At 38.5% G+C, this 20,599-nt stretch overlaps 1 protein-coding gene and 1 long non-coding RNA gene across 2 annotated transcripts in view; both read left to right on the top strand.

Annotated features, from left to right (window-relative positions):
• The window catches only part of LOC117205745 (syndecan), a 240,953-nt gene that overhangs the window by 43,944 nt on the left and 176,410 nt on the right, over positions 1–20,599 (top strand). The window lies entirely within an intron of this gene.
• LOC117205748 lies at positions 19,539–20,455 on the top strand. The gene is made up of 3 exons (XR_004487286.1): positions 19,539–19,756; positions 19,846–19,981; positions 20,058–20,455. It is a non-coding gene; the product is annotated as an uncharacterized LOC117205748 (long non-coding RNA).

Raw genomic sequence — 20,599 nt, 5'->3', positions numbered from 1 at the left:
CACCCGGCACAAATTGATAGTTAATATAGCACACTATAGCTAACTATTTGTAACAATAAATTACTGTTAATCTCGATACACGATATATAATTTACAGTGCTTAGTAATTTGTTGTATCATGGTCGCTATCAGTCCAGGGTTAAAATAATACAGTATAATTTCGAATAATTTATAATGTATAATGTACTGCAATATGCAATTCATATGCTAACCAAATATGACCCAACTCGACGTTTAAATTCAGAATTAAGCCCTTGGTTTACAATATCGAAACACACTCGCCATGCAGATCAATGATTCCTCCTTAAAGATATGATTTCTACCATTCAGATTATAATTTCCGTATCGCATTTGCTACAAACTTTAATTTTATCTTCGATTGTTTTATTAATCATTAGAAAACACGAATTTATACACATGTAATATTTCAAGATTTCGTATTTGACTAATCATTGAGGTGTCTGAAAGATCACGAACCAAGCGGTTGAACAACAAACAGTTTACCATGTACAAATTACATACAAATACGTACAACAATTTATAATATGCGATAGATACAATGGCAGGTAAAAGAAAGTGTGAAATCCACCACGAATTTTAGTAACTTTCATACCAAAGATCTTTCATCGTGCTAGGAACAGTCATCTATTCTACGGTATATATTGGGTCGGCAACTAAATATTATGTTATTTAACTAAACTAAACTAAATATTATGTTATTAGATGGCAACGACAAAATCCGCAATCATTTAGTTGCCAACCCAATAATATATTTTTTCGTTGCTCCTATTAAATGTAACTCGATTTTCTAAAGTTACGCGGTCTTTTCGTATCTCTGACTTGATGAACTTTCTTTCGTCCGCTGCTGTACCGTACAATTTACATTCTGCACGAGTATAACCCGTATCGAGTGTAAAATTGTAAATTCACCTAAATCACAAAAATACCACTGTATAATTCGCGAACGAAAGTCACTTGATGCTCGAGAAGAATCTCGACTCGCCTTCAAATACAAATTCCGTCGACTGGCCGAAGTATCTGGGCTGAAGCTTCTTCGCGCGATCTTGCAACGATCAAGCATCGGCCAGTTGAACAAAAACCAACCAACCAATTCTGTTAACTAATCGAATATGGTCCCAAAGGGTTAAAATCCCAGCCGTTTTCACCGACGCCATAAAGTATTTTCATTCTACCATTGCAGTACGAACTATTCGTTCATATTTCACCTGGTTGGCTGGCTCTCCTTCTCGAACTCGGAACTTCCCTTAATCGGATCCCAGTGGCTGGTTTCCAGCAAAATTTTCCTCGTAACCGGACCGAGGCGAAGTCTCCGGGAATTGTCTTCTCTCTCTCTCTCTCTCTCTCTCTCTCTCTTTCTCTCGCTTGTTCGCTCGCTCGTTTCGAGGAACATTCTCGCGGAAATAAAGCGGTTCTTCTATGTGTAGACACAGTTGTCGATGGTAATCTTGGAAACGTTGCGCTAAGGGCTGGAACGTTTTTCAGATTCTGCGGTCTTTTTTTTTCTTTTTCTTTTCTTTTTTTTTAAGGAATCAGTCGATTTTTCTTCTCTATTTTTTTTTTTTATTTTCTCTGAGAATTTCGGTAATTTTAACCATTATTTGCTTTTGTCTTATTAGATTGTTGAATGGAACGACGATTATCTGGTAGTTCGTTTTGTTTCTTTTTAGTCTACAGTATATTTGAAATTGACAGAGTTTGCTTCTTTTGAATTTGTTTCTTCCGAGGGTAAGAGGACATTTTTAAAGGACGTTGAATCCTTTTCTGCTGTTTAAGAAACAGTAGAGAAATCTGTCCATCCTTCGAATTACATTTCTTCTTCTTTTTTTGGGCTATTTTTAATTAATTAATTAATGGCGAATAATATGTTTCTTCAACATCAGTTGTTCGATTGAATCGATGACTGTTTCTTGTGCAGCCTTTGTACGGTTTAAGTGTATAGTGTCTACTATGTCACGTTTTTCCTATCTAAAAGCTGTCGTTTATTTCTCCGATGAACTAATATCAAAATACGGAGAATATCTTCTGAAACGTTTATTTAATCAATCACGACAAACGTAATATCGTAATAAAGTGTCGCAAATACATATGACGTAGGTACGAGTGATATACTAAATTAATTATGCAGCAAGAATGCGGTTTATCTTTGTCATAATCGAACTTTGAACTCCTTGGTGAACGTGACACAGTTATTAGGAGGCAGCGGATTAAAAAGTTCATCTCGGACAAAGGTTAATCTTGGAGGAAAGTTTCGACGTTGTTTGTTTCAATCGTTTCTGATTTGATTCTTAATCGGATTAAGTCACGCCTGGCCGTCTTTCGTGTTTTCGTAATTCTGCGACGAGCAATTCAGACCGAGCAATTTACAAAACAATTGTTTCCTTATTCCGAAGATTCCTCGCCTTTCTCATCCCATGAAAAACACGCGTACTTTCAACGTTTTTAACGTTTAAGCTTCCAGTCCCTACGCGAAGCTCATAGTAATTACACGGTATATTTGTTGTTATATTTAGCGTGGAATTTCCATTCATTATATATGGTGTCCAATTTTGTAAATTTTCAATTTATTATCTATAACATCCTACTCTACGCGTGATGTTCGTAGTATACGTATTACATACGGTGTCTCTCGAGTCACTCTCCTGTTACACTATGAAAGAACCGAAGAAGACTGCTTCGATTGACTGGATTTGAAGACTATTGAAAGATGTTCTCAGAAAGATAAATTATAACTTAACACTTTGACTGCCACGTGGGTCATAGACGACCGGAGCGCTTCAACTTCTTACAATTGTAAAAATTGTATGAAAATCGACATTTAGGGCATTTTGAATATAACCGATAAATAGAAGATACTTTGAAATAAACAGTGCCCCATTGAACGATTAAACATTTTTATTAGAGCATCGATAAAAAAAATGAGAACAACTCTTGCATCTAACGGTGCACTGTGTTTGCGTCCATATCTTTGAGGGGTAATCTACGAATATTATTATAAACACAGCTTAGAAAATAATCGTAAATGCTGCTTTATAATCGTATAATTGAAGTTAGAAGCGTGCACATACCTTGCTATTATATATAGAACGAGCGAATACCGTTTACTAATATCTTCTACACGTTTCAACCATATATTCTACACGTTTTGCTAACGACGAAACGACGAATGCGAATGGTTTGTCGAAATAAACGAAGCCTCGTTATAATACGTCGCTATCGACTGTTAGCAAGGCGCCACGGTGGTCACCCGTGACCACCTGGGGAAGAATGTTGTCTTACATCGTGAATTTATTATTATTTTGCCATTATATGCTTCGAATAATAAAAATACTCTCGTGACGTCCTGAGCGAAACATGTGATTTCGGCGTGGCAGTAAAAATGTTAACTTATAATCGTAACGAAACGAAAAAGATCGACGCGAGAACTCGATACATTGAAATTTATTTCTTCTTCTTCTACGACATTAGAAATGGCGAAGATGCAGTGAGAACCGCTGCTGGTTTTACGATTCGCCCCGATTCCCGTTCATTCTCTGACCGCTCTTTCCACGCTACGTTTCATGGAATTAACTCGCCTTGGGCCACGGCTATATTTCAGCCCTTTTATACCGGTCCTCGGAACGTATTTGCTCTGCAACCGGGCCACCAGATACGGGGTCGCGCGTTTAAGGGAGAACGCTGAATTTTAATTCCCGAAGAAGGAGAGCAGGTCTTTCTCTACTCATTTTGCTGTCGGTCCACTGCTTCTTCGCGTTCGTAACTCGTTTACCGAGTAATTTGGATGCTTTAGCCGCCGCTACTTACCGACTCTATAAAGCTCGCCGCAGCGCATATTACGAACTATCGTCAACGCTACAAACAGGTCACTTGATTTTATCTTTAGACTTTTGCAAGAAATTCAGAAATCCTGTGACACTGGAAACTCTCAGTACAGTTGTCTGGTTGTTAGACCTTCTGTAGGATGAGGTAGCTAAATTTCGTCCCACGGATGCTTCCTTGGCATTTATCCAAGAGTAAATGGATTTTTTATTCCACGAAATTTGTACGGTTACCTTGGAAGCTTAGTAACGAACAGGTGTAATCGATGTTTTGCGAAGGTCCATACAAACAGAGTAAAAAATATGTATGCGAAGAGACACGTTTTTCGGTTGTTGAAAGAAGTGCTGCTAATTTCGTCCCCTTTAGTTTTTAGCGAGGAAATGATTATATTGTTCGCCTCGATGTGCTTTAAATATGTTCTGTTGTTAAACTGTCTATTATTTTGTCTTATTTGATCTATTATTTGTCTCGTATACAGGGTAGTTGGTAACTGGCGGTACAAGCGGAAAGGGGGTGATTCTACGCGAAAAAAGAAGTCGAAAATATAGAATAAAATTTGTTTTTTTAATTTTTCCATCGAGGCAACGATCTACGATTTCGATTTTCTCGAAAACAAGGCCTCGAACGAAAAATTTTTATTCTATATTTCCGACTTCTTTTTTCCGCTTGTACCACCAGTTACTAACCACCCTGTATATAGTTCTATATATTTCGATTATTGCATAGTATATATGGAACTGTGTGTAGATAGGAAAAATGACGAATGTATACAAAAGTCACATGCAAATTTTTTAATTCGCGATGCGGATGTGCACAGCTCGTTTCACCGTCTGAAGCATGCGGTGCATCTAACCCACTTTCTTCCCCTCGGATCGTTCGAAAATCGATTGCCACGTACGAAGCAGACCACATTTTCATCTCGATGATTCTGTTTCCAATTTCTATTTCGAATTTCCTCCTGAAGAACACGTTTCTAATTTCGTCTCCAGCCATCTGTGACGAAATTTAGGCACAAAGCGATCTTTCCACGCAATTGCCAGTTGTAATGGATCAGTGGCACAACGAGATCGCCACTTTGAGATATGAAAATGGAAACAATATACTACACATAGTGAAAAATAAATGACGGGATTACTTAGATACTTTAGATCGCTTGCTTTATACTTTAGGTAGTCTAAATGTCGAATTACCACTTCGTATGTTAAAAAGTGATATTTAAGAAAACGGATGTTAAGAATAATAGTAAATTAAAAGATAATAATAAATAATTAAGAAATAACGTAGCGCACTTACTCGCGAGCAAACGAAGCGTCACAAAAGACGCTTGGAAACGACGAATTCCTTCCGCTTTGCTGTTACTTAACTAGCTGCATTTCTATTCTAAATTGCCTCATATAGATTGCAACACTTAACGACAAAGATTGATCAGAGGAGGAAATTTGCTTCTTCCAGTCATATCGCTGCCTGTCGTTCACAGAGACACGACGAAGTCTCAAATTTTCTTCTATCGAATAAAAGATCAACGTTATGTTTCCATTGTTTTATCACACAAAACTATCTATTTATAATACCATCGATTTTGTCTGGGAGTGTGAAATTATTATACTTTCGCCGCTATCGAGGTGGCCATAGTTTTGCAAGAAATTTTGCTGGCTCATGTTCGGTCGTTTCGCGACGCGGCAAGTGGAAGGTTACAGTGCTTTCGCGAACAGTGGCATATCTCGCGTTATGTCAGCCTTACGATGTCGAAACGAGTCGCGAAGATTTCTTCGTAAATTTCACAAAGCCTCTGCTCTAAAGCGTACACTGTTTTCAGTTATGTCACTATAAACGTGAAGCAGCGATATAGTCGTCGCGTTACGCTAAATACGTCCAGGCTGTTGAAAGATCGCAACGTAAATTCCTGCGTTTCGTATCACGTTCCATAGGCTGGCATATTCGCAGTTACGACGCTGCGCTCCATAGACTCGACATTCCAACACTCGAGCACCGGAGAAAGCTAGCTGACATTTCATTGCTTGTCAAAATTATAAATAACTTAATAGTTGTCCGTAGCCAGCTACTTCGGCTGATTAGTTTCAATGTACAAACACGTTCTTTACGCAACGCTCCTGCTTACCGTGTCGGATTTTTTAACAGCTCGGATTCATCCACTACGACTTATCATCGATTCATTGGAACATGCAACTACGCGAATAATATCGCCGACCAGAGTTGATATCTCCTCTGGGTAAATCAATAAACGCGGACGAGCGATTATAAAACTGACTCTGCTGCTCTTCCAGTAAACTGTGCTCGCTTCTCTGCCTCTACTTTTATATCCGTATCTTGTTTTCCATTAATTCTCTACTTTTTCCACGTCTGTTTTGTACCGACGGGACTCCGGTTCGTTAATTGGATCAACAAATAAATAAATAAATAGCCTCTGTTTGACGAGAAATTCATCGAAAGAAAGAGAAAATAGAAAAATCTCTCGATTGTCTTACGAAATTCTTTTCTTCGATTTGATCGTTCGTTGTTTGGCCGCGATTATACGCAGCTCGACGAACGCCAAAGCAAGTGACGACAAGGCAGCAAAAGATAAATCAACCTCATAGAGAGCCGCTGTCCGCGAAGCGTCGCTTCAGGGACGCGCATTAGGTGCGTTGCTGCTAACAGTACGCTCCCATGTAGCGGTCACTGTAAAGTAACGCGCACCTGTGCACCTGTCGACGAAACAACAACGGAGCGTTTTCGTCGCGACGACTGGCGCTAACAACGTCGGTAGCGAGCCGTACGTTGCAGCCATAAACGAATATGTGCAGTGACGTGGCGGTGAAAGTGTCTTTCTCGTCGCTCTTCGTTTTAATAACGAGACCAAATGTATGCTTGTGTACATTTCGTAGACTGAACACCGGCGTAGACGTATCGTCGCATCCAATAAACCACGTTTAAGCTTCTACGAAGCTACGTTTCGCGGACACCTGACCGTAGATTTATACGAAATAGACCATCAAGCTGATACAGCTACCGAGCAGCCACGCTGCGTCTGATCTCTGTTGCTCTCCCTTCCATTGTACTTTTTATTTTAGCACCTATCCAAGCTGCAAATAAAGCTAGTAACGACGAATACGAACAATTATTTCCATAATATATGTTTAACCCTCTGCACTGCTATGTCGAGTGTGACTGGACATCAGCTTTTATCTGAGGAGTTCCTTCGTCGAGTCCCAGTCGACATTCTTTCAATCCCATCTTTCTCGTGCGAAAGAAAAGCAGGATTGCATCCTGGACATTGTTTCAAGATATATCATACACTTAAAAATGAGAAAATACAACAATAGTGTGAACGAAACTGGTATTTAAGTGAATTTCTTTCTTCCTTTATTTATTTCAATTGTCTTATTTTGTAGTTAAATTTCAAATAAAACACTTGGAAGCGTTGAGAGCTGCTGCTAACGAAATTGAAATAAAATTCCCAGCGCAAAGGGTTAATAACCGCGGTGCAGCCGATTTTATGGCAAGATGATCCTAAAGATCGTACAGATAACTCTATGACAGTCAAATCATGGGAATCATTAGCAAGTAGCGGTATAATTTCGCCGCTAGTCCGTGTGTTCATACGTCGATCACAGTATCCGCCATAAACGCCAATTTGCCCGCGACGCAGACGAGCGATTTGCGGCGAACCACCGCAGCGGATTGCAAGAACAAGCAAACGCGTATCCATGTACCCCCTTTCCTTTGTGCAACAGAAGAACTTGGTTTGTCTGTTGCTCCAACAGCGTCGCAACGACGTTGTACGGTAAAACGCCGGTCGTCCGCATCCAGCGTATAACGACGAACTTGGCGGAAAAGCCATGGAATATAGAAGATTGCCCGTAGAAGCTATTTCCACGGTTAAACCGGAACAGAAGAGACGAGAAGACGCGAGTTTGCCGCGTTTCCGGTCTCTCAGGGACCGAACAGCACGCTACGACGACGTTCCTTTTCTCGTAAGAGGAAGGATAATCGCGTTGCGTGGCTGCTGTCTCGAGATATCGAATGCAACGGGGCTGCAACGCGGCCACCACTTCCGCCTTTTCCTCCCTCGTCGATGGAAACGTTTACGATCCCGGCCGGTAAACTGTTGTCAACCACTTGGCTACAACGACTTTACGACTGCCGCAGAAACGTATATGCCAGTACGAAGAAGGGAAAAGAGTTGAACGAGCTGAAGAGAAATGGAAGATCGCGAGAGGGCGGAAGACTAACAGAGCTGTTTGTTGGCTGGCTTCGGTCGAATGGTCAACTTGGTTTATTACGCTGAATGGTCCGTGGAATTGTTGCAGAATTTTTCTTGATACGAATTCTTTTTCTCATTTATTCTGCGTAGCATTCTCGGGCAACTTTTTATCCATTTTCTGTAGCTTCCTGGAGAGGGTAGAGTAGACGGATTCTTCTTAATATCTGTGTTCTTTTTACGGTTTTTGGGAAAGTTTGCGTTTCTTTCAGTGATTTTATATGCAATAGTCGACTCGTCAGATGGTATCTTTTAATATTAGTATTTGGGGATAATTTTGTTTGTTTCATATCGGCGATCTTTATCGAGAACTAGCGGTAGAGAAAGTTTGTTCCGTGGAAGCATAGTAGATGGATTGCTTTCTTTAACATGTTTATTCTTTTTAGAGTTCTTGAAGAAGCTCTTTTTTAACGGTTTTATGTGCAAGAGTTTGCTAGTCAGCTGGCGCGTCTTTCGATATTCGTGTCTTAGTATTTGGCGCTGGTTTTCCTTGTTTTACATCAATAACTTTTATTTATCGAGCACTAGTTACGACGAAAGTTTTTTCTTGACAGTCACTTACACCGGATGATCTTTCTTTAACATTTATTCTTTTTAAAGTTGTTGGCAGTCGCGTTTGTCAGGTGCCATTTTTTAATATTTCTGCTTTACGATATTCGAGGCTGATCTTGTTTCATGTTCCGCGTAATAGTACAAAGAGAAGTTTCTCACAGTTACAGCTTTCATTTAATTTAATTCCTAAACAGTTGAAGAATTTTCTTTGTAGACTGAGAAATTTAATTTTTTAATTACGTCATGAAGAAATTAGTTCCATCTTTTCATTGCTAAGTGGTTATAGCGTTTTGTCCTTCATAGATTAAACTTTTTTTTAATCAATATACAATTATGATAATCTGAAGTATTTAAAAAATTGTTAGGACAGGTACGAAAATCAATCATTTTTTTTCACAGTAATATATTTTTATATAAAAGCCTAAAAATATTGTTTTAGTCGTTGGCAAATCGAAATATTAGGTCGTCCGAAAAGTTTCTTTCCTTTTACAAGAAAACAATGCACAACATTTTATCGAATTACGTACGATCCATTTTCTTCTATCAAGATGAAGATCACAATGTTCGACAGATTAGGTTTAAAGATGCATCGTCGTAAAAGACGTGTCTGTAAAAGAAAGACACTTTTCGGACAACCTAATACTCTCAAACTGCGCCAGCATCGTGTTTTCTGTCATAACTACCTTTGTCGTCACATGCATATGCTACACACAAATATTATTTTCGATGCCATGCTGTTGTAAATGTTGCTGCCTCTGCTGATATATCTGCAATCTTCTCTCCATGTTCATGACTTCTGCCGACCACTATTTATAGAGGCAATTTTCTTGATAGGTTACAGTGGATCCTCCCTAAATTACTTTTTATAGCGCAGCTTGTATTAACATGATCAAAAAATTGGTTACGATTTTAGAACGTTATACGTGGATTGTTTATTTAAAGAACGTATGGAATCGGCGATCGCCGATAGACGTTCAATGAAATCACGTTTCGTGGTATCGAGTTATTTCGAGCAGCGAATTATTTCGGCGTACTTGGTATAGTTAATCCGCAAGATATTATCAATTAATTAACGTGGCTGCACAAGCGGAAGAGAATCAATGATCGAAATCGCGTATTTTCCGCGGACGTTAAAAAATACCAAGGGATACCGAATTTAATTGGTTTTTCGGTTTACCCTGCGCTCCAGTTTCGTTTCGTAAAAATACTTTTACGGATTGATGTTCATTTTTCGCTCGATTGATTGTGAAAATGAAACTCAGTACGGTCCAACAGAGGACACAACAAAAAAAAAAAAAAAAAAAGAAAAAAGAAAGAAAGAGAAATTCTTTACATTACAAATAAAAGAAATATCTCATGCGATACGATGTACTGTTGCAAATGTACTTTATATAATACGATATAGTATCGTAAATGGAAACTAAAATGAGAAACTGAAATTTCTCTTTGACGATACGTAGAAGCGAAAATTTTGCCATCGTTTGAATCATTCCATAGGGCGTATCACTTGACAAGAAAATACAATATTAATATGGAATTTCGCTGAACAAACAACACGTGTCAGCATTTTATCGAATGATTCATTTCCAAATGAAATTACGAATTTTCCATTTCAAAATCTCTTATACAGATTTCGTATCTTCTCTAGAAAAATAATAATCACGCGTTCCATCCCAAACACGCAACGAACTTGAACCTTAAACGATGTCGTCGCGTGTCTACGGAGTTTCTGATATTTTTTCCAAAACTTGTACGAACTTCTTCCTTCTTGCAAAATTATTTCAAACGATTATCAAAATCGCGAATGGCCAGCGTATCAACGTAAACGCCTGAAACACTGAACTTTCTTCTGATTTTTTGCTAATATGCCTACTTCATCCGAAGTCTGTGAATTTTCTCTGCAAAGCTGAACTTCATCCCGAATTTTCGTTATATCGCGCGAGCAAATTGAACGCACCGAATCAAAACTACCCCGAGACACGCGAACAGCAACCCTTAACGGTGCCATCGGATCATTTCCACGGTTCCACGTTGCACACGCGTTGCATCGCAGTCGAGTCGAAGTTGGAAAGTTTGTTGGTGTCCTAAAAGTAGCACGCGGATCGATATTGCAAACGGAAATCGGCCTGTTGTCGCTGAGATGGAGAGCGTTCTAACGTCCCTCGGGATAGACCTGACCCAGATTCCTCGGTGAGCCGCGAGATGTTATCAATTAATTAACCAACGAGTGAGCAACGAACAGGAAGTTTGGCCACTTACGTTTGGACTCTTCCTCTTGGATGTTCTTCCATTTAGTAGCCTCTGCTGAATTGAAACGTCTAGCGATCGATGAGAATAAGACAAATGATTGACGAAGCGATATATTTTAGGTTTTTTGATTCGCGTTTTTTTTTTAGTAGAATTTTAATTGTGTGAATAATGAATTACGTGAATAATAGTAACGAATGCAGGAAACAGTATGTAGTTATATATATATATATATATATATTTATTGTAGTTTGAAAAGAGACATTCGAGTGCTGAAAGAATTTCCAAAATTTTTCATTTGCTCCGCCAGTTCTGTAAAAATCTGTAGGTAAAATTCCTGTCATTCTGGTAGCTCTGTAAGAGCTGTATACAATTTTTGTATCGCTGCGGTGATTCTGGTGCAAACAAATCTCCAGAGATGAGAGTCAAAGCGACGCTAGAAGCCAGGCCAAAAGACCAGAACACAATGCTCGATACTTGCTTCGCCATGTTCAAAGACTGCTCGACGACAACGAAGACACGAAACACAGACGTAATAATAATATCCAGGCGAATACAAAGCTTACACGTCTGATCAATCTAGGAGATCGCGGAAAAGCACTCGACTGACCTTCTTCCCTGACTACGCGTTCAATTAAATCACTACAAATTCCACGATGTATAATTAACATAATTGCACTAACGCGATTCAAGCTGACGTGTTTCTATTGGGATAAATGTCTACGCGTTACGCGAATCTACGCCAATGAACCAATTTACCGAATGTCCTTACTTGGGCAAATTTGTCTGTTCATTTATTCAGCAAGATTTATGAAACAAATGGACGAGTAGTAGGGAGTAGAAAAGGTTGCATACTTACGTACTATTTAAAAAAAGACATTCTTCTTAAGAAAAATTTTCCTTAAGAAGGTTGCTCGTGCGAAGGCTGATGTCATTAAATATGGACGTGGTATCATCACGGAATTCATACGGCTTTGAGCATTTCAAGATTGTTACAAGATTTCTTTGCTAAATTAACTCGTGTTTGAACACGTGCGCGGATAAATCTGCTTCTTTAATATTTATACGATAAATGGAAAAATCCATGGCACAGGTTTTCTGAGGAAACCACATGATGGGCTAACATACTTTCTTAAAATATAAAACTGTAGTCAATCGACAGGTCCTTGAAACGTCGAAATAAAAATATTGTAAAGTAGTATAAAGCAGTATAACAAATAAGTGGTGTTCTATTTTGTCAATGAATAACACTTTGCCAAGCAAAACGCTGTTCCTCGGAAAACTTTAGTTTTGGCATTTAGAGTGTCGTTTATTTCCATTCTGCAATTGTCAGACTTGGACGGAGAGAAAAAAAAAAAAGAAAGGAACGAACGATATTCACATTATTCGTAATCTAGCTGAAGCATAAGAGAGGGTTGCTGTCGCAGCCATCGTTATTCTCCGAAAACCTCGAAGACCGACCGCAGACCGCAAGAACCTCATCCCGTGGCTACGAGCAGAGCATTAATTAGAATCGCGCGAGACATTCTCGCGAAATATCGTCCAGGTCAATTAAAGATCGTCCCAGGCGGATTCCAGAGGAATTCCTGGCCGGAGGATCGATCGATCGATATATTAAAGCCGCTTCGATTCCAACGTCTCGTGGTTCGCCCTCGTTCCTAGCTGGAATTAATGCACTTCTGTATACAGTGTTCTAGATATACATGGTATGGACGTAACTAATGTAACTATACAGGTGCACGCATAACACGACTATACTGTACAGCTAAGATTTTCAATCGATGTCTCTCAAGGATCTTTAAAACATGCCATAACTTCGATATTCAATGCTTAGTTACGAATCAGGGGACTTAGACATAGTGTGTTGTTACCTGATAAGAACGATCCTTTGCAAATTTTTCGAGTTTCAAGATTACGAGAAATTGGTATTACGGAAATTCACCGACCAATTTGCTATTCTAAGAGGAGGATCTTTGGTTAGGTATATTAAGTTGAGCGGAGAGTCCGTGCCAAAAACGACATTGGTAGGTTTTAATGTTACAAAGGATAACGTTTTACAATAATTTTTTAGGACTATGTAAAGAGATAAAATGTAATCTTAAATTAAATTGTAAGTAGGTTTAATTTGAAATTAAAATTGAATCCGAACCTAACCTAAAATTCACATTGAATTTCGTCGTTTTTATTGAGAAATTCGTTCAGTGCACAAGCAAATGCCCCATCATCGATGTTTGAAAAGATAAAATATCATTGTGAAAGGTGTGGCAAACAACCGTAAGTACCTTTAATTGCATATCAAAACTGAAGCTAGACCTAACCTAAAACTCACGTTGAATTTTGCCCTTTTCATTTAGTGTGCAAACAAGTGTCACTATCGATGTTTGAAAAGGTAAAATATTCGTAAGAAAAAGTGTTGTAAACAGTTCTAGGTACTTTTAATTTCAAATTTCAATGAAACGTAAACCTAACCTAAAACTCATGTTCAATTTTGAAACTCGTTCTCGGAAAGCTACCGACCGCGGACAACGAACTAAATGCTCATAGCGAGCCAAACGACTACCGAGTTCCATTTTTTAATTTTATTCTTTGTTTTTTCTTATTTCAATTTATCACCAATAAACATAAAATCAAACTTCTTCTTTAATTATTTACCGCTTACTTTCTGTCACTTGATGCGCGTTTATTATAGTCAGCTCTAGGCTATAAATTTAGTTTAATTTGTTCAATGAATAATACTTAAATCGATTGCAACATTTCTTAAAGTAACATTTTACCTTTTTAAATAGCCTTTTTCAGTATATCGAAATTTGAAAAAAAAGTCGAATATATCGACGAAATTGCAAAGACTTATCAGAAAAGTCCCTTTGTATTCGCATAATCGAACGTTCGGTTGAAAGCTGTTCTGACGATCGAAGTTCAAACAAAAGACATATTCGCGTGATCGAACGTTCGGATAAAACCTTTTTCGAAGAGTCGAACTTCGCATAAAAGGTACGAACGTTTGAATAAAACGTTAAGAACGTTTGAAAAATCCTGCCTCTACCGTAATAAACAGAACCAACAAAATCATTTCGAACACGATTCATCCTGCGGAGTATGGCAGCGATATGGCGCGGTCGTGGGTTTCAGTAATATAACGAGAAAGGGCTGCCGGTTATGAATCGACGATTACTTTCCATTCACAAAAGGCCTTCGTTGGCTAACACGGGCGGACGTTGCTCGTTCATTTATCGCGCTACTCATTTAATTACGACGAAACGTTGAACTTGAGCGTAATTAAAGAGCGCTTTTCGACTTCGCCATTCTCAACCAACCCCCCACACAATTCTACCATACTATCGTTCTCCGGATTTTCTCTTTCGTTCGCGGAAAGCCGCCTGGCTTTTCGCCCATGTTTCCTTGCCTTCTCTGGCTAGTCTCGTCCCTCGTTCACCCTCGTTTTTACTTTCGTTCTCCGTTGCTTTCCATCCGCGATGTTCAGTTTCGTTATTCCGTTTCTGCTCTTTGTCGAAGAATTCCGCTTTTTTAATAGCATCTCTTTCTTCTTCCGTGCCTTTATTCAACTTTGTTTAATCGTTGCTTGTGCCTGTTTCACACAATTGCTGCGTTAAATTGTCAGCGTTTTGTCTATGTTACGTTCTGCCTTGAGAACGACAACGAACAGGCGAATAAATGTGAAGAATGTCGTCCATTTATACGTAATGTTCACATAGTTAAGCTGAAAACTTCTTTCAGAAGAAATTGTACATAGAGGCGCAGCAATATCGTATAATCTTCCCTTGAATTATTGCATATCATCTTCTTTAATTTATTTATTTAGAATCGAATGCAACCCCGACGTTTATTTACCACCACAGTGGTACTATTGTGTTTCATAGACTTGTACGATATTATGTTATACCAACAGGTTGTTGTTCAGTCGCAAATATGTACGATATTTGTATCGTATTAATGGACACACTTGTATAATTATAACACGTGCCAGTCGCAACGAATGTCGTTATTTTTCTGTGACCATTGTCCGATCAGTTGGAAAAGTCTTGTGCCTTCTAAGAATTGTAAGAACTGTTTTATCTCTTCATTTTTATTTATCATCGTCTTGGGGTTGCTTGGAAACCTGAGCTGTTGTCTTTTCGTTTTGAATATTTGTATGTCGCGTATTATCGTAATTTGTGATAAGAGATAAGGAAAATACAAATAGAAGAAACCTTATCATTGTGATGTAAAAGTCTATTTTCCAATACACATTCCACGTCCGCCTTGGCAGGGTTTAATCGCTAACTCGTAGCTTCCTCTTTATTCGTTTAGTGTGACAAGTTTTGATCGCAAACTTTGCCATTGGAGTTGTTTCCTCGTTGTGTTTCGGTTCGTCGTAGGACAATTTCGGCCTTTTAATAGCATTTTCCAGTTGTTTTATTTCTTTTGTTCTTTAAATCGCTCTTCTCCGTTTTTTGAGTTAATCACTAGCTTGTAAAATTTTCCTCTGTTTTCTCAGTGCGCTAAGATTTGATCCCAAACTTTGAGATCGGAGTTGCACTGTTATTCTGTTTTTGCTCTTTGTCGAAAAATCCTCTGTTTTTTTAATACCGTCACTTCTGTCCTCGGTTCTTTTATCTTGTTTTTTAAATTGTCCTTCGTGACTTTTCCACAGAATTCCTCTGTTAATTATCTTTTTTCTTCTTCTCCATTTATTTGCCGAGGCGAGTATCGATTGGGAACTTTGAAATTAGAGTTGTTTGGTTATCCGGTTTTTGTTCCCCGTTTGAGAAATCTCCGCTTTTCAATGCTATCACTTTCTTCTTTTTTTCACAGTTTTTTTTACTTTTGAAATGGTTTTTTCAGAGAACTCTTGCGTTAATTGCTTTTTAAAATTTTTCGATTGTCTAGTCTAGCGAGCTTTCGTTCAATACTCTGTGGTTAGGGTTCTTTCGTATCCTGTTACTTGTTACTGGTTTTTCCGATTGGATTTTTAGGTGTTTCATTTCAGTTAAAAATCCGATCCCTTGATACTTCTCACTATTGTTAAAAAATTCTTTCATTTTCTTCCAATCATCCCCTTTAATTTCCCATTCGCTCAGTGCATTTCCTCGTTTCCTGATCTTCGCGTATCATTCAATTTCTATAAACCTTTTTCTACTTTTCCATTCCTTGCTTCTTTCTCTCTTTTTCTTTTTTTTTTTTTTTTACTAAATTTTCCTCCCTTTTTTCATCCAGCTGTTCATCGACGTGTTCCCTCTTCGGAGCTTCGATTTTGTTATTTTATCAATTGTTTATTCTCATTTCGTTGTCTCCGTACATTCGTTTTATCTTATTTACCAATTTTCTTCTTTTCATCTTCCAGCATACTCTCCGCCATTTCTCCCAACATTTTCACCTTTACTGTCGCTCACATCTCGTTCTGCCATTCTATTTTACATATAATATATGTGACATCGTTTCGTCCCCTTTTTATTTCTCCTTTTCTTTCCTTCCCCGTTTTTTTTTTTTTTTTTTTTTGCAAATACCTCCCCTCCACCTTTCTGTGTTATCGTATATACATCTCTCTTTCTCCATTTCCCATCGTCCGTCCCATTTCTACGCGAAATATATAACGTACCTTCGCAGTCGAACTTCTCCTCGAGCCAACGCCGGAATAATCTCGATGCAAATTCACGACCGGGCACACCCTCGTCTGAATCTCATCTCCGTGAATCCGATCCGTGAAGGGAGCTGAGAAGTCGAAAGTCAAACGACGATGCCAGGCTTCGTGCGCTTCTCTGTTGTTCCATTCGAAAACCTGTATTACCCTCTCCAAATCTTCCTTTAATTCTAACGTTCGCAGATTTCCATTCTAATTACGTTATCAGAATGTTGTAGTCGTCGAACGAAGGATCAAGCAAATTCTATTGCTTTGCTTTATTGAAAATTATTCTTTACTCGTCAGAGTTGCAAATACATTTCTCCAATATAGGAATATATAAATATAGAAATTATATAAATAAAAATATGTGAATCTGTCTAATTAAACAACGCAAAAAGTCAAGCGAAATATCTTATTAAGAAATATCGAAATATCTGTATTTTCTCCGCGAGGTTAAACAACCTCCATGAGAAATGTTTTTTTCGCGTTTCTGACACTTACGGAAACAATCGCGTGTAGCCGTTTCAAACGGACATACCGTACGCAGGTATTTTGCAAATACGAAATCAGCTAAGTGAAAGCATTCATTCGTCGATTTATTATTCTTCAACTTCGATAGAAAAAATGCGAGCATAAAACGGAGGAAACTCGCAACGCGAGAAACATTCCGCGAGGCCATTTTACGGTGGATTATTTCTGTCGAGAAAAACATCCTACCAAAAATGATTTTTTTTCTTCTTTTTTTTTCGTAGGGAAAAGCGTGATGCTCGCCGGCTGGCGGGACGATACGACGATACGCGAAAACGCGCTTAAAAACAGCGGCTTAAACCAGCCGGATGTTTATCCGCCGCGGAATATTTCGATGAAACGCTCTTTTATTCGAATATCTGGCTGGTTACCGGGTTTGTTACGGATTTAAATTCCAACATCGCCGAATGGAAGGCCGCGTTGCGAATCGGCCTTTCGGCTGGAAAATCGTCGTTCGTTTTTCCCTCGCGTTGATTGCTTTCCTTCCTTCCTTCTCCTCCTCTATGTTTTATTGCACTTTTTAATTCGATCAATAGAGGGGGCGAAAAAAAAGAAAGAATCAATGGAGGGGATATAGTTTATTTAAAAACAAAATTCCATCGATCTCGAGATTCTTTCATCGCTACGAGTCAAGTTTTATTGGCTTGGCAACTAAGTGATTGCGGATTTTGTCAATGCCACTTAATGACAGAATCCGCAATTACTTAGTTGCCAACCCGGGGTAGCTCGTCGAGATCTATTTCCAAGTTGGCAGATCGTTTCGTTTTGTTTTATCGCGTTTAGAAATATACTTGCCCTTGAGAAGCTCGAATTTTTATATCTCGGTCCAATTTTGTCGTCTTAACGAGAGAAAAGATACTCGATTGTCGCTATACACGGTGTTCCGGTGACTGAAAATTTTGAATTCTAGAATTGACCGCTCCTATTAATCGAGGACAATGAAGCTTTATAAATACATGTATGAACGCGTAGCTTATAACTCATCATAAAGCGCATTGAAGCACGTGGAGATTGCTTTGATGAAATACATGACGTTTCGTAGAAACCACGCGCCATTAAATTCATGACTGTGATCACGAATATGGAATAACGAAACTGTAATAATTAATCGTTGCGAAATTACATTGAATCATATTGATATCGCTTCGACGAGATATACGTACAATTTTATAGAAACAACATTCGGGGAAGGATTTTCATTCGAAGCATTCTGTGTATCCTAACCTATAATATAATGTAGCAGCGCTTGGAAGATCCATCGAAGACTAAATTATCACGATCCTTTTCATTTTTCCATATAATGCAACGAAATTAATCTGTCGCGTAGAAAAAGAAACCGCGGAACATACTTTCACGAAATGGTAAACAATTAACGAGAGAATTTCGATAAGAGACGGAGTCGCGTAATCGTTACGAAATAGAGGTTAACGTGCAATTAAGTCGATGATTCGAGTGATCGACGAACGTTAATTGGACCGCAATTGGAGGTTCTATTGAGCGGATCGACGATACGTCTTATCTGGATATTATTATTTTCGCAACGTCGTTCGTTATATTTAGAAGTCGCATATCGATTTGTGGCCTGGCGGCGCTAGTGTCGCGTGATTAATTCCCCGACGATAAGTAAGTAAATAAGCCGGTAGCGAGAAGGGCAAAGAATGAAAATTACGCGTGTCATATGTTAATTATTATTATTGTATGATAATCGTAAGATTAACGTTACGGCATTCCAGTTCACTGGATCGGGTCGCGTGTGCATCGAAACTCGATGATTGAAAATGAAATAGTCGCGAATACGTGCGTCATCTAATCGTCGAGCGTATTTGAAAATTCACGATTATACGATCGCCTTGCTCGATTAAAGAGCGAACAAGAAATTTTGCTTATTCTTATTTAACGTTATCTATGTTAATAGCGGCTAGTAGAATTTACGTAGCACGAGCTTCTCTAACCTAGACTATCGATCGCTTATCGTTAATTATAGCTGTTTAAGCTCTATCATTGCATCAGGAATAGATACGTCGTAAGCAAAGTAAAATTTGAAGGTTATGTCGACGAGGTTGGTATTTAGGTTAGAATTCTCTGTTGGAAATCGTGAATCTTGGGAATAGATAGTTATTCATTTGTAATATTACTATTATATCGTTTGTTGTAGTGCCGTTTTAATAAATAAATATATTTTTCCTCTTTCAGTTTTTTAATTGTTTCTTATATATTCATTGCGTGTTACGTATTACGTATTAATATATTTAGAATTATAAAGTTTTATTCGTAGTATTATTCGTTCTTTCCAAATTTTTTGCCCCTCGACTCTAGTAAAAGTTCTTTCACGAGAGGATGCATAATTCATCGAGTCCAAGAAGAAAGATAACTGAAAATTTCGTAAAAAGGACCTGTCTAATAGAGACTCACTATTCAGTATATATATCTGTATAGAATACATATTTATAAATTCTGAGAACCATTCTTTACGGAACAATATTAAGCAGTTCACAGAAAAGTCACAAAAGACCCTCAGATCGGCAAATCACCAATTTCAAGGAAAGGAGAAGTAACTGAAAATTCCGTAAGAAAGATCCGTTTAATAGAAACCTACCACATGTGTATTCTAGAAAAAGTGCTCTTTACGAAAACAACGTCGACCAGTCCACAAGACGATCAGACAAAAGATTCTGAGAGGCACGAGTCATCAATTCCAAGTAGAAGAGAAAGTAACGAAAAGTTTCATTAAAAAATCTAGTTGATGAAAACCTACTACATGTATATGTATTCTTGTTCTTTACGAGACAACGTCGATCAGTCCACAGGAAAATCAGAAAAAAATCCGAAGATCGATCGATCGTGTAGATCGCCACCGAGTCGAAAGGAAAGAATAGGATGGCCAACTTTGCTACTCGAGGAGAAACGATAGCCAGCTAACGACCGATAAAAGAGCAGTAAGAGAAATAATTACGGCGGGACAAACGAAGATATAAAATATTCTGGATGAGCTATCGTCGGCATAAATTTCAGGAGCGCGCGTGACACGTTATAGCGCGATGCGACGCATAAACGCGCGCACACCGAGGCGGAAATGGCGCATTGTGCGGTATCCCTATGGCGGGATATCTGCGATTCTGGGTTGGAAGGCATTCGACGCCACGTATGCAGGTGATTGCGTTCGCCAGTGCAATGCGACTCGAACCAGGATCCAGGCATTTCGATATTAGAATAGCAATGAGTTAATAAAGGCGGGTCGACGGTGATGTTCGCTCGACAAGATTGGAAATTGCGCTCACCGTTCCGATTTTTATTCCTAAAATATTGTAATTTAAGCCCATGATTTGCACGCATATCTGTAAATAGGTGTTCTTTATTGCGGTAGAGTTTATCACCGATAATTTGTCAATTATATGCTGTATATATATCGCTGAGCGGATTACATTCCTCCCTTTTATCTTACTTTCCTTCGTTTTCTAACCTTGAAGGCTGCTTAGCTTAATTTCATACAGTTGATTAAGTTTATTTTTATCCTTACGCTGAATCTTACACACAGTTAAACAAATTTATTCAGA

The sequence above is a fragment of the Bombus bifarius genome, unplaced genomic scaffold (genome assembly GCF_011952205.1).
Source record: "Bombus bifarius isolate JDL3187 unplaced genomic scaffold, Bbif_JDL3187 scf7180000007992, whole genome shotgun sequence".
In the NCBI taxonomy this organism is placed as follows: domain Eukaryota; kingdom Metazoa; phylum Arthropoda; class Insecta; order Hymenoptera; family Apidae; genus Bombus; species Bombus bifarius.
The sequence above is the reverse complement of the archived record's forward strand: the minus strand, read 5'-3'. Positions and strand labels throughout refer to the sequence as shown.